A 14,768-nucleotide genomic window follows, 5' to 3' on the forward strand; every position below is an offset into this window, starting at 1 on the left:
ACCCCTTTCCTAACAAAATGGAAAGTCCTGTTGTCCTTTCACATATCACTCGCAGTCAGCGACAGAGGCCGTTCCCATACCAGGACTTCAGATCCCATTCTCAGAAGCTTTATCTCTCCTGCCAGTTGGGGGACTGTGGCTGGTTTTCCCCATGAGACCTACTCTGTATTAACAAGAAAGCACAAAGAAGCACCAGGGCCAATGCCCAGCACAGAGAAAATTCTTTGAATGCTTCCTGTTACAATAGTGGCCACCACAGAGGAGTAATCTTCAGTTTCTTAAGACTTTTTTCTGAGTCCAAGAGTGTGGCAATCTGTGAGGTTTTCATCCTGACTGTCTTTCTACCCGTTGCATATCATCCTGGGCATGTACTTCTGTTGTTTCCCAATCTCACCATCAAGTGGCGCTCGAGAAGAAACAGTTCGGTCCTGAAATATGACGCTGAAGGGTAGCGGTAGGACCGCCCACTCTGGAAGGTACCATTGGGAGAGTGTGTGTGAAAAAACAGAGGGTGCCCTGACACCGCGTCGGGCATCGACCAGAGTTCCCAGCGGAGGCACTCATGGTGCCACTAGGTCCAACCACATTCGCTCCACTCCATCTTCCCGCCGCATTTGAATTCGAGTGGACACCGATATTAAGCTGCAACTTTCTTTGTCTTTTTTCCAACTCCACCCCTTCGTTTCTACATGTTCTCAACCAACGTGGGGATGGCTACAGAGCGAGAGATTGGCTGCCGCTTTGAGGATACGGAGACCGGGAGATAGCCAGAATTAGCTCTTCCAGGGCTCGGGTACACGCGGAAGTCCGGCTCCTCCCGACCTCTTTCGTCTCTTGCTCGGTTCCCATAGGCTGCCTGTCTTAGACAGGTACTGAGGTCGCGGAGCTGGAACTCTGGGCGAGAGGCGCCTGCGTTTGCTTGCGCGGCTTTTCATAGTGTGTGTTTTTTCTTCGAGTTTTACCGCTTTTCCTGAAGGGGTTGAATCGCTGCCTTGGTTAGTGGCGAGGTTCGGCACAGTCAGTGGCTGTGCAGAGTGACGCTGTTTCAGTCTTAGCTCTCACTCAGTCTGGATCATATGGCAACGCGCGGTAAGTCGCACAGATGTATGCAATTCATGACCAGGGAGAGGTCTCTGGGCTTGTTTTGTGTCTCTCCCTGGAGAGTAACCTGTGTCAGGGAGCTTGGGGTTGTGTATGGCTACGTATGACATCACAGATGCTGTTTTGGGTACATTTGATCTCTCTGAGCCATTGGCCAGGATCGTGGGTGATGGGATATTTGATCTGAGTGGATTTTGCAAGCCATAGTCCAAAGCTTCTAGGGTGTGTGTGCCTGTATGCCGGGATGTGCATTTTTTGGAGCTTTGGGGCCTTTGAGTCCCTGGGTGTGAGTTGTCTGTGTAGGCGTCTGCTCCCCAGAATGTGAGATCTCTGAGCTTTTGATTCTGGGTCCCAAGTTGTGATGTCTCTGAGCTGCTTTGAGGAGGGTTTTGTCTTAGGGTGTGAACTATCAGCTGCTTGGTGTCTGTGCACAGGGTGCAGCTTTTCCATTTGTCTGGGAACTTTATCTTCAGGTTGTATGATGTTCTTGAGTTACTCAAAGTCCTGTCCTTCTATTTAGGGGTTTCAGTATTAGGTTAGTAAGTGTCCGGAGTGGTTCGGAAGTCAGTCTCCATGATGTGAAGTATCTGTGCAATTCTCATTTGTTTCTGTCTTGAAGACCTTGGTTTGTTTGGAGGCTCTTTGTCGCAGTGTGTTTGGTCTCCGTCGTGTTTGCGGGTCTGAGACTCGAGTTGTGAGCTCTCTGTGCAGATACACAGTGACCTGTTTTTGGTGTCTCTGGGTATCTACCTGAGCTGTGTGGAGTCGTTGTGTTAGAAATAAAGCCTCTTGCATTCTTGGCTGTGAGGTCTCTGTCCAGGAACTGAGGATTTGGAAGTTGGCAGATATGATTCCGAAGCCTGGAACCTGACATGCTGACTGTGTGTTCTTGAGTGTGTCACCCGTCTCCTGGAATCTCAGTATGTATGATAATTAATACAGTGGGGCCAGTGTCCGTCTTGCAGGGCACCTGTGCACGTTAGCAATGCGTGTAAAGGGCCTGGTTCCCGGCTGTCCTTCAGCAAATGTTTTCTGAGCACCTGCCATATACCAGAGCCCTAATTCGAGGAGTTTGTGACAGGACAAAATGGACCAAGTCTCTCATTTCATAGACCTGATTGTCAGTAAGTAAATCAAGGGTGGCAGGCACTATGAAGAAAGATAATGCTAGATCAGGGGAAAGGGTGTGTATGGGTATGATGTTATTATTTTATTCAAGATAATGAGGGAAAGTCTCCTTAAAAGATGGCAATTAAGCAGAGATGTGGAGGAAGTGAGGGAGCAGGCCATGGGCTTACCTGAAGGAAGAGCTTTCCAGGCAGAAGCAACAATAAATGCAACAGTCCTGGCAGGGAAATCTACTTGGCATGCTTCTGAATGTCAAGGAGTCCTGTGATGCTCTGGGATTGGCATATTTTGTTTGGATTAGCACTCATTGAAAGGGTCTTGTGCTGCTGTCTCTGTTTTTTCCCACAGTTTGTGGTCATCTGCATTTCACAGATGAAGGACTCAAGAATCCAATGTGTGCTCTGCACCTTCTCTCCTAGCTATACCTGAAATTAGGAGTGAAACCTTCTGGTCCATGGTGAGAGACAGAGAGCTTGAGTATACCAGCTGTTGGGATGATAGAATGTCAGTTAACCAGCGGATATCAGTTATAATGTGGGAATAGTGCCTCACAATATTGCTACTCTTGGTGGAGGGCAAGACTTAAGAAGGAGAAGGCAACTGGGGCAAAGGAGGGAGGTAGTAATGGGAAGCTGGAGGACAATGAGAAAATAAAAACCAATGGCTTCATCACATTGTTTGGATTTGCCCCATTTTACCTTGAGTAACTGATTGTATTAGAATATAGTCACCTTTTCTCTGTCCCTACCCATTTTTTCCCTCTCTTTCTCTTTTGTGCCAGGGATACCACCTGGGCCTGAAGATTTCTGTAAATTTTTCAACTATAAGCTCGGTTTTTCAATAGATTATCTATTTCTTTGTGGCTGAACTTAGTTAGTTCTTTTCACTGAAATTGCCAGATGCCATTATTTAGAATCATTCACAGAATCCTTTTAATTTCTGTGGAATCTGAAATCTGCTTTACTCTTGATATTGGTAAGTGTTGTCTTTAGTTATCTAGCTCTCTTTTTTGTATATGAGTAGAAGTTTATGAATTTGTATTGATCTTTTAAAGAGCCAGCTTTGGGTTTTGTTGATCATCTCTATTTTTTTTCTCATATCTGTTCTGATTGCTATTTCCCTTATTTTTCAGACAGTCTCTCTACTAAAGGGGTTTAATAAAGTCCCTGAGAGTTTCCCAAGCATAATGAAAAGTGACAGATTCTAGGGCACTATTGTAGCTGCACTAAGTGAGATTCACTGAATGTGGATCATGAAATCTGCATTTTTTTTTTTAGAATTCCTCAGTTCTGATTGACATGGACAACTTGTCTAGGCAGTACCAGAGCAGAGGAATGGTCTTATTTTGACTCCTGCCAGGCTCTGTCTCCATTTGGAGCTTGTGTAGGTGACAGGGGTTTGCTGCCTTCTCTGATGCAGGAACCCACGACCTCCAGTCTAGGAGACTCACTGACATGCTGTCTGCTGTTCTGAGGAGGGTTTCAGACCATCGTTTCTACAAAACATCCTAGTTCCAGTCTTTCAAAGCCTCTATCTGAAAGATTTCTGAAGAAATTGAATTTCTATTTAGTGTGCATTTCCTTGATGTAAGATCAATTTTTGTTATGTGGTAGCTTTTATTCGACATATTTTGCCATAGCAGTTGGATCTTACCCTTGACTAGAAATGCAGAACACACTGAGTTTTCCACAATGCATCCAGACCGGTGGCTCCCTGACTGCTGGGTGACACTGAGCAAGTTACATAGTTTCTCTGTGGCTCATTCCTCCATTAGCCACATAGAAGCACTAGCTTGGAGTAAATTTAACTACTTCATCGGGCACTGTAGAAGACTGACCATGTTAAGACATGGGAAATCGTCAGAACAGTATGTGCCATATGGTATGTTCCCAGTCGATTCTAGCTGTTGTCATTACTGTAGTTAATATTATTGCTGTTCCACATTTCCCTGGATAGTGTACCAGGGACACAGTGTTAAGACCACCTTGACTCACCACATGGACTTGCAGTGTCACTTCAGCCCTCCAGGGCCTCAAGAACCCAGTGAATGAGGCATGGGGGAAGGATTTTTTTTTTTTTTTTTTTAGCATAATGAGTATCCGCCTCTTCCAATGAGGATATTGTGAAGCCTAAATGCAAAACTGAGGTTTCATCATGTGCTCATATGGAAAAGTTTAGTGCATATTCTCTATGAAATTACAAGTCCAATAACCCCTTCATATGATCTGTATAATGACGGGAAATAAGTGGTCACTGAACCATTATAGAACATGAGTATGTAAAGTTTTAAAAACCTTATAGATGGAAATTTAAAGGCTGTGGTCCCGCATAACATTTTTTTTTTTTTTTTGCATTCTTTTTATCAAGTCTAATTCTCCTGTATCAAATTCTGAAAATCTGAATCTGATGAAGACATGAAAACATTAATAGTCAGACTTTCATCAGTAATGCTTTATTTAATGTGTAGTTTTCACATTGCCAGTTTTAGTCTGTTTCTTATTTCTTCTGCCAATATTCATGATTTTTAATTCAAGGGTGATGGTATGGATATTTTCTGACGTAAATCATGAGGAGATTATCAGCCATGTTTTTGGATGGAGAGTCTGAGGATGGGGCACAGGTGCTAGAGAGTGGAGTTGGGGTGGTAGGGGAAAAGAGTTGGGGCAGGGACAGGGGGGTGTGAGTACAAGCAGAAATGGAAGTGAAGAGAGGCAAGAAGATAAGCTCAACCTTCTGAACCGTGGTTAGCTCTCCATATGTACAGGTATAATAAAGTCTTTGAGTACTCATCACAACACTATGAGGTAAGAATTTTTAATGCTATCATCCCTTTCTGCAGCTAAGGAAGCAGAAACATGTAGTGGTTAATGGGTGAATGAATTTGCCCAAAGTCACCTCCCTGGAAGAGCTGAGTCAGATTGTTGCCCAGGCCAGAGAGGAACAGAGACGTGTTGTATCTGACCCCCAGTCTGGAATACATTGAAGTGTCTAGTGTGCTCTGGATCAAAAGGCAGATCAACATGTCTATCTGCAGGAAACTTTACTGTGTATGGATCTGTGTATTGATTGAACACAGTTTCTCCTAAGTGCTTGAAAGACCATGGGGTGTCATGTCAGAATGCACACATCACAGAGAACAGTTCCTGGTCCAAATGAACATCTCAACATGTGTTTCCTCTGACCAACATTAGTGGAGCACCCTCATTATTATGGAAAGTAGCATAACCATAGTATAATATAAAGATAAACAGAACAACAGATACAGAATCATGACGACATTAACTCCCCTATCTCATACTTTTAAAAAATTACGAGAACAAAACCTGGAAGGCAAAAGACCACATATTAAGTTTTTTATTTTTTCTCTCACATGCGACATTCTAGATAATTTCCAAATAACCTTTTTTTAAGCTTTTTAAACAATATTTATCATTGATTGATTATTATTTACAGTATTGGTTTGATTTCTGTCACACTTCAACCTGAATTAACCATGAGTGTAGGTGTACATATGCCCCTTCCTTCTTGAATCCCTCCCACTTCCCGCTTATTCCCACCCCTCTAGGCTATTACAGAGCCCCCATTTGAGTTCCCTGAGTCATATAGCAAATTCCCATTGGCTGTCTATTTACATATGTTAGTATAAATGCATCCATTGCTACTCTCTCTGTTTATCTCACCCTCTCCCTCTTCTCCCCTATCCTTGTGCATAAGACTGTTCTCTATGTCAGTGTCTCCATTGCTGCTCTGCGAACAGGTTTATCAGTACCATCCTTCTAGATTCCATATATATGCATTAATACACGGTATTTGTTTTTTCTTGTTCTAACTTTCTTCATTCTGTATAATAGGCTCTGGGTTCATCCACCTCCTTAGAACTGACTCAGAGGCATTCCTTTTTTTCTATGGCTGACTAGCATTCCATTGTATATATGCACCACAGCTTCTTTATCCATTCCCCTGTCGATTGACATCTAGCTTGCTTCCATGTCTTGCCTACTGTAAATAGTGCTGCAATGAACACTGGGATACATATGTCTTTTTTGGCTTTGGTTTTTGAAGGGTATATGCCTAATAGTGGGATTGCTAGGTCATATGGTGGTTTTATTCCTAGCTTTTTTTTTTTTTTTTAAGGAAGTACCATACTGTCTTCCATAGTGGCTATATCAATTTACATTCCAGCAGTGTAGGAGGGTTCCCTTTTCTCCACACCCTCTTTAGCACTTGTTGCTTGTGGATTGTTTGATGATGTCCATTCTGTCTGGCGTGAGGTGATATCCCATTGTAGTTTTGATTTGTATTTCACTAATAAAGAGCTTCTGGGGTGCTTCAGACAGTAGAGAGACTTCCTGCAGTGCAGGAGACCCGGGTTTAATCTCTGGGTCAGGAAGATGGCCTGGAGAAGGAAATGGCAACCCACTCCAGTATGCTTGCCTGGAAAATTCCATGGACAGAGGAGCCTGACAGGCTACAGTCCATGGGTTCACAAAGAGTTGGACACAACTGACAAACTAACACTCTAATAATGAGTTATGGTAAGCATCTCTTCATGTGTTTATTAGCCATCTGTATGTCTTCTTTGGAGAAATATCTGTTTAGGACTTTTGCCCACTTTTTGACTGGGTTGTTTGTTTCTCTTGTATTGACTTGTATGAACTGTTTGTATGTTTTGGAAATTAATACTTTGTCAGTTGTTTCATTTGCTATTATTTTCTCCCAATCTGAGGGTGGTCTTTTCACCTTGTTTATAGTTTTCTTTGCTATGCAATAACTTTTAAATTTAAATAGCGCCCACTTATTTGTTTTTGTTTTTATTTCCTTTTTTCTAGGAGGTTTGTCATAGAGGATCTTACTATGATTTATGTTATACAGTGTTCTGCCTATGTTTTCTTCCAAGAGTTTTATAGTTTCTGGTCTTACATTTAGGTCTTTAGTCCATTTTGAGTTTAACTTTGTGTATGGTGTTAGGAAGTGTTCTAATTTAATTCTTTTGCACTTAGTTGTCTACTTCTTCCAGCACCACTTATTGAAAGTGCTGTCTTATTCCCATTGTATATTCTTGCCTCCTAAGTAAAAGATAAGGTGCCCATATGTGTATGGGATTTTCTCTGGGCTTTCTATCTTGTTCCATTGGCCTATACTTCTTTTTTTCTGCCAGTAACGTACTGTCTTTGGAGAAGGCAATGGCACTCCACTCCAGTACTTTTCCCTAGAAAATCCCATGGACGGAGGAGCCTGGTAGGCTGAAGTCCATGGGGTCGCTAGAGTCGGACATGACTGAGCGACTTCACTTTCAATTTCATGCATTGGAGAAGGAAATGGAAACCCACTCCAGTGTTCTTGCCTGGAGAATCCCAGGGACAGGAAGCCTGGTGGGCTGCCATCTATGGGGTCACACAGAGTCGGACACGACTGAAGCAATGCAGCAGCAACGTACTGTCTTAATGACTATAACTTTGTAGTATAATCTGAAATCAGGTAAGTTGATTCTTCCAGCTCCATTCTTCGTTCTCAAGATTAATTTGTCTATTCAGGGGCTTTTGTGTTTCCATATGAACTGTGATATTTTTTGTTCTAGTTCTATGAAAAACACCGTTAGTATTTTGATAGGGATCACATTGAATTTGTAGATTGCATTTGGTAGTATGGTCATTTTCACAATATTGATTCTTCTTACCCAGGAACCTGGAATATCTCTCCATCTGTTTATGTCATCTTTGATTTCTTTCATCAAATTATAATTTTCTGTATACAGTTCTTTTGTCTCCTTAGGTAAGTTTATTCCTAGATGTTTTATTCTTTTTGTTCAGTGGTGAATGGAATTGGTTCCTTAATTTCTCTTTCTGATTTTTCATTGTTAGTATGTAGGAATGCAAATTATTTCTGTGTATTGATTTTTTATCCTGCAACTTTGCTAAATTCACTGATTAACTCTAGTAATTTTCTGATAGCATCTTGGTTTTCTATTTACAGCATCACGTCATTTGCAAACAGTGAGTGCTATACTTTTTCTTTTCCGATCTGGATTCCTTTTATTTCTTTTTCTTCTCTGATTGTTGTATCTAGGACTTCCAAAACTGGACTGAATAATAGTGGTGACAGTGGACACTCTTTTCTTGTTCCTGATGTTAGGGGGCATGCTTTCACTTTTTAACCATTGAAAATAATATTTGCTGTGGGCTTATCAAATGTGGCCTTTACTATGTTGAGGTAGGTTCCTTCTATGCCCATTTCTTGAAGAGTTTTAATCAGGGCCAATGGCTCCTCAGACTGAGGGGTCCACGGGTAATGATTTTAGAGGCCCACAGCACTTGATTTATGCTGGCTGACTCTGCAAACCCTCCAACCCCTCTTATGGATACAAACACACACAACAGCACAGCAGAAATTGTGAGTTTGTCTTTGTCTCCTGAGGTAATTGCAGATTTGTGGACTCACTACCCAGAGTTGTCACTGGCCATCCTTTGCTCATTCTTGTCCTGGACAGGGGCACCACAGAGATGCATGGACCTGTCTCCCCTAGTCTGTCGATGTCTCCTGCCTCCTGTACTCATTGTTAGACCTCTCATGTTCTTTTGCCTTCATCTCCTTGTCAGCAGGGGCCTGGGCCCATGAACACACACACAAACACAGGTGACACAAACACACACCTGTACACATGCATGTGCAAGGCACAGGGACAAACAGGGAAGAAATGTGTCAGTACCTGAAGAACCAGTGATTCATATGAAATACAGTGACTTCATATTTCTTATAGGAAAATCTCCATTCTTATCTTCATATGTGAAATATACAGAATTCCAAGTTCCATGAAAGAGTGTTTAAGCCTAGATTTTGACATAAGAAATACAAATAATTCCATATTTCATGAAAAAACAGTGGTGCACATATTTTCATTTGTGACATAGAGATAACTCCAATACCATATTGGTTCTCCATATCTGAAGAAAACTAAAGCCATGATTTTCATCTGTGAAATATAGAGAATTGAATATTTAATGTAAGAAAGTCACCACCCAGATTTTCATATATGAAGTATAGAAAATACAATATTTCATGTAGGAAACTCAGCATACAGATTTTCATAAAGTGAAATACAAAAAGTTCAATGTTTCATGACGTAAATTCAGCACTGACATTTTCATATGTAAAATATAGAGAATTTCATTTTTAACTGAGTAAAATTTCACCCTATTTTCACATGTGAAATATACAGAATTCCATATTTTAAGTAGTAATATTGGTGCACAGATTTTGATATCAAAAATATACACAATTCCAGATTGCACGTGGGTAAATTAGCACCCAGTTTTTCAGATGTGACATACATAATGTTCAGTATTTCCTAGAGGAAACTTTGAGCAGAGATTTTCATATATGATATATAGAAGATTTCATATTTTGTGGTAAGTGGGTGGCCAGGTTTCAAATGTGATATATAGAGAATTCCACATTTCATGTGGGAAAATTGGCAACTGTATTTTCATATATGAATTGTAGAGTTCAGCATTTTATTGTATGAATATCTGGGATGACATTTCCTTATATAAAACATGGAAACTTTCTTATGTCATGTATGAAAATCTGTTCTGATTAATATATGTGAAAAGTAAAGATTTCATATTTCATGTAGGTCAAGTTTTTCCCAGTTTGGTATAATATGAAATATAGACAGTTACATATTTCTGTAATAAAATCTTAATTAAGATTTTTGTATATTAAAAATACAGAATCCCATGTATCAATATAGCAGAAAAACCTCTCTTCCAATTATCATCTGTAAAATATACAGAAGTCCATATTTCATTTAGGAAAACTTCTAATGTGATGTCCACATGCAGAACACAAAATTCCCCATTCACATTTGAGAATCTATGTCTACAAAACCCATGCTAATATTTTAATATGTGAAGTTTAGGGCATTTATTATTTAGTGTAGGAAAATGAACATATATATTTTCAAATGCTAAACACAGAGAATTCCATATACCGTGTAGGAAAATGTGCAACCAATATTTATAAATGCAATAGGAAAAATTCAACATGTCATTTGTAAAATATAGAGAAATACATATATTGTAGAACACACAGTACCCATATTTTCATATGTGAAATATAAATTAGTCTGTATTTAAATCAAGGAAATCTGTGCTCAGATCTTTTATATGAAATGTAAAGAGTACCACACATCATGTAAGAACCTCTATCTAGATTTTCATTTGTGAAATATACACATTTTGTATTTCTGGAATGAATATTTGCTTCTGGAATTTCATATTTGAACTGTAGAGAATTGCATATCTCTTGTCAGAAAATTTAATTGAGAAATTCATTTATGAAAGTAGAATTCCATAATTCAGCAGGAAAATGGATGCTCAAATTTTCCTATGTGAATAATACAGGATTCTCTCTTCATGCAGGAAAATATGTGCACATATATCCATATGTGAAACATGCATTATTCCATATATCATGACCAAACATACACAGCTAGATTTTCAAACATGAAGTACAGATTTCATACTTCATGTAGAAAAATCTGTACCCATATTTTCATGTGTGAAATATAGACAGTTACATATTTGCTGTAAGAAAGTCATCATTCAGGCTTTCCTATATGAAATATAGAGTATTCCATATTTTAAGCAGGAAAATCTGCACTAATACCTTAATACAAGAAATGTACAGAATTTCATATTTCATGTAGAAAATCAACACCTAGATTTTCAAATGTGAAATATAAAAAAATTCCATCTTTCCTAAAGTTAACCTGTCCTCATATTTTGATAAAGGAAATACAGAGAATTCCATAGTTCATGTGGGAAAATCTAGACCAAGATATTCCTATGTGACATGTAGCAAATTGCACATACTATGGAGCAAAATCAGGGTCCACATGCATATAGGAAACAGAGGGATTATGTATTTCATAGAAGCATTATCTAAGGTAAGATTTCCACATTTGCAACAGAAAATTCCATATTTCATGTAAAAAATTCTGAACTCAGATTTTCAATCTAAAATATACACTGTTCATATGTCATGTAAGAAAATATGTACCCTGGTTTTCATATGAGAAATGAGCAAAAACCCATATTTCATCTCAAAAATTCATCTTGTTTTTACTTGGGAACTATAGAGAGTTCCATATATTTTCTAAACTATCTGGTCTGAGATTTCCACATAGGAAATGTGAAAAATTTCATATGTAATGTGTGAATATCTGTATACAGATTTCAATATGTGACATATAGAGATTTCATATTTCATATAGGAAAATCTGTTCCCAAATATCTATATGTGAAATCAGAATTACATATTCTATGCCCCCAAAATCATAAGATTTTCTTATATGAAATATGCAGAATCCCATATAGCAATATATCAGAAAATCCACACTTATCATCTGTAAGATATACATGTTTTCATACTTCAATTAGGAAAATTTGCACTGAGATTTCCACACGTGAATCATACAGAATTACATATTTTCACAGTTGAAAATCTAGGCCCACAAAACCCATGCTAATATTTTAATATGACCTCTATAGAGAATTTAATATTTAATGTAAGGAAAAGAATGTCAATATTTTCCAAAGGTAAACACAGAGAATTCCATATATCATGTGCAGAATGTGCACATAGATTTTAATAAGTGTAAAATAAAACATTCAATATTTAAGCAGGAAAAACTTTTCCAGATTTTCATATAGCATATTGCATGTTTCATGCAGGAAAATCTTTATCTAGATTTTCAAATGTGAAATATAGAAAGTTACATATTTAATGTAAAAAAATCAGCACCCATATTTTCATATGTGAAATATAGAGTATCGCAAAACAAGGAAATCCGTGTCTGTATTTCTTCATGTGAAATATAAAATATACCAACTTTCATGTAGGAAAATCTGTACCTAGAGGATCATTTATGAAATGTACAAAATTTCTAGTTCAATAATGAAACTTTGCCTCGGTGTTTCATATTTGAACTATGGAGAATTATATACTTCATGTCTGAAAATCTTAACTGAGATTTTCATTAAAAAATGTAAAAATATTCCATACTTTATTCAGGAAAATATATGCTCAAATTTTCCTATGTGAAATATACAGCATTCCATATTTATGTAGGAAAACGTGTGCAGGGATATCCAGATATGAAACGTACAATAGTTCATCTATCATGACCAAAAATATACAGCTAGATTTCCAAACATAAATACAGATTTCAAATTTAATGTAGAAAACTCTACACCCGTAACTCACATGTGATATAGAGAAAATTGCACATTTCATGCAGGAAAATCATCATTCAGGTTTATGTATGCATAAAGCAGGGCATTCAAAACCAGTGCTCTGGAACAACCCATAGCAATAGGGTGGGAAGGGAGGTGAGTGTGGCTTAAAGATGTGTGAGCACTTGTATACCTATGGCTCACTAATGTTGACATATGGCAATAACCGTCACAGTATGGTACAGTAATTATCCTCCAGTTAAAACAAATAAATTACTTTGAATTAAAAAAATGAAAAAAATAAATAAGTAGAAGGAACTCTACTCAGTGCTCTGTGGTGACCTAAATGGGAAGGCAATCCAAAAATGAAGGGATCTATGTATGCCTATAATAGATTGACTTTGATGTACAACAGAAACTAATATAAGATGGTAAAGCAACTCTATTCCAATAAAAATTGTTTTTAAAATATTACAATTCAACTATACCTCCAGCAGTGAATGAATAAATGGTTCCCCCATTTGCAATATATATGTCCTAGGGGACATTATGCTTTTTAAGTATAATATTTCAGTTAGAGGAAGATAAAAACTGTATCATCACATGATATTGTTAGTTAATTTACCTGAGTTATAGAAACAGAGTAGAATGTGATTATCTTGGGCTAATGGAAATAGACCATGATGGTCTAAGTTACCAACTTTCTGTCAAATGTTGAATAATCTCACCAAGGAAGATACGGTAATAGGGGCAAGAGGGGCATGGAGCTGCCATCCTCAGCTAAAGACCATAGGAGTTAGAAGACCAGGCCCACCAATAGCCTCTCAGCAGAGTGTAGTAAAAGATATATTTCAGCCTTCCTCCATGGCCCTGCAGGTGCTCTGGCCTTGGTCTGGGTAACAACGCGTGGAGCCTGGGGACAGGCTAAAAGCCGAGTCTTGCAGAGGTACAGAGACATTTCTAGAGCCACTCACTGACCTGGCCCAGGGTTCAGAGCAATAGGCAATCTGCCTGCCATCCCCACCTCCATGACATAATGCTTGTGGCAATCTGATTGGGTCAGAGTCTACAGGACCCAGCCCCCGCCCCCACAATTAGGGCAGACTGAGAAGACTGAGGGCAGCTGTGGGCTGGGCACCTGGCTCCCTCATTTAAGGTGGCTGGGCAGGGTGTGGGGACCTTGGTAAGTCAAGGGCCCAGAGACTGAAAGCTGCCTCTTCAGCTGTGACTAACCACGGGTGGGAGGACCAAGACAGGGTGATGGATGAATGCCCTCAGACAGGATAATCAGCTTGCCCAGGAATCTCCTCCTCCTAACCAGGACCTTGGAATGTGAAAATCAAGCTTGGAATCTTACCATTCAGCATAGAGAATGATATTTGTTTTGCTAGAGGTTTACAGGAACAGTTACCTCACTGTGACTTTTCTTCAAGAATAAAATATCTGACAGCAAGAAGTTTGTCACAGCTAATCACATCCCTCCCACAAGTTTTAAGTGGACATTCTTGAAAGCTTTTGGGAAGTTCAGGATTTTTTTTAATATAAATTTATTTATTTTAATTGGAGGTTAATTACTTTGCAATATTGGTTTTGCATACAACAAAAGAGATACAGATGTATAGAACAGTCTTTTGGACTCTGTGGGAGAGGGAGAGGGTGGGATGATTTGGGAGAATGGCATTGAAACATGTATAATATCATATATGAAATGAGTCGCCAGTCCAAGTTCGATGCATGATACTGGTTGCTTAGGGCTGGTGCACTGGGATAACCCAGGGAGGGCAGTTCAGGATTTTTTAAGGCATAAGCCACCCATCTACTTGCATGGCCCTGGAAGAAAATGCTCTCTTCTTTAAACTCCAATGTTCTGATATTGCTTGTCTAACCTATGGGTACAACAGTTCAGTTCAGTTCAGTTGCTCAGTCATGTCTGACTCTCTGCGACCCCACAGACTGCAGCCAGCCAGGCTTCCCTTTCCATCACCAACTCCTGGAGTTTATCCAAAATCATGTCCATTGACTTGGTGATGCCATCCAACCATCTCATCCTCTGTCATCCCCTTCTCCTCCAGGGTCTTTTCCGGTGAGCCAGCTCTTCTCATCAGGTGGCAAAAGTACTGGCGTTTCAGCTTCAACATCAGTCCTTCCAATGAACACTCAGGACTAATCTCCGTTAGGATGGACTGGTTGGATCTCCTTGCAGTCCAAGGGACTCTCAAGAGTCTTTTCTAACACCACAGTTCAAAAGCATCAATTCGTCAGTGCTCAGCTTTTTTCATAGTCCAACTCACATCCATACATGAC

General features: G+C 39.3%; 1 long non-coding RNA gene across 4 annotated transcripts in view; it reads left to right on the forward strand.

Annotated features, from left to right (window-relative positions):
• The first annotated feature begins 469 nt into the window (after positions 1 to 469).
• LOC101906457 (uncharacterized) overlaps positions 470 to 14,768 on the forward strand; it is a 28,623-nt gene continuing 14,324 nt past the window's right edge. The window contains exons 1-2 of one of the 4 annotated variants that reach the window (XR_003033445.2): positions 470 to 2,686; positions 3,011 to 3,204. This is a non-coding gene — a long non-coding RNA (uncharacterized lncRNA). Of the gene's footprint in view, positions 3,205 to 14,768 lie in introns of all 4 variants that reach the window. The other 3 variants (XR_003033446.2, XR_003033444.2, XR_240837.5) reach the window with 3 other exon arrangements.

The sequence above is a fragment of the Bos taurus genome, chromosome X (genome assembly GCF_002263795.3).
Source record: "Bos taurus isolate L1 Dominette 01449 registration number 42190680 breed Hereford chromosome X, ARS-UCD2.0, whole genome shotgun sequence".
NCBI lineage: Eukaryota > Metazoa > Chordata > Mammalia > Artiodactyla > Bovidae > Bos > Bos taurus.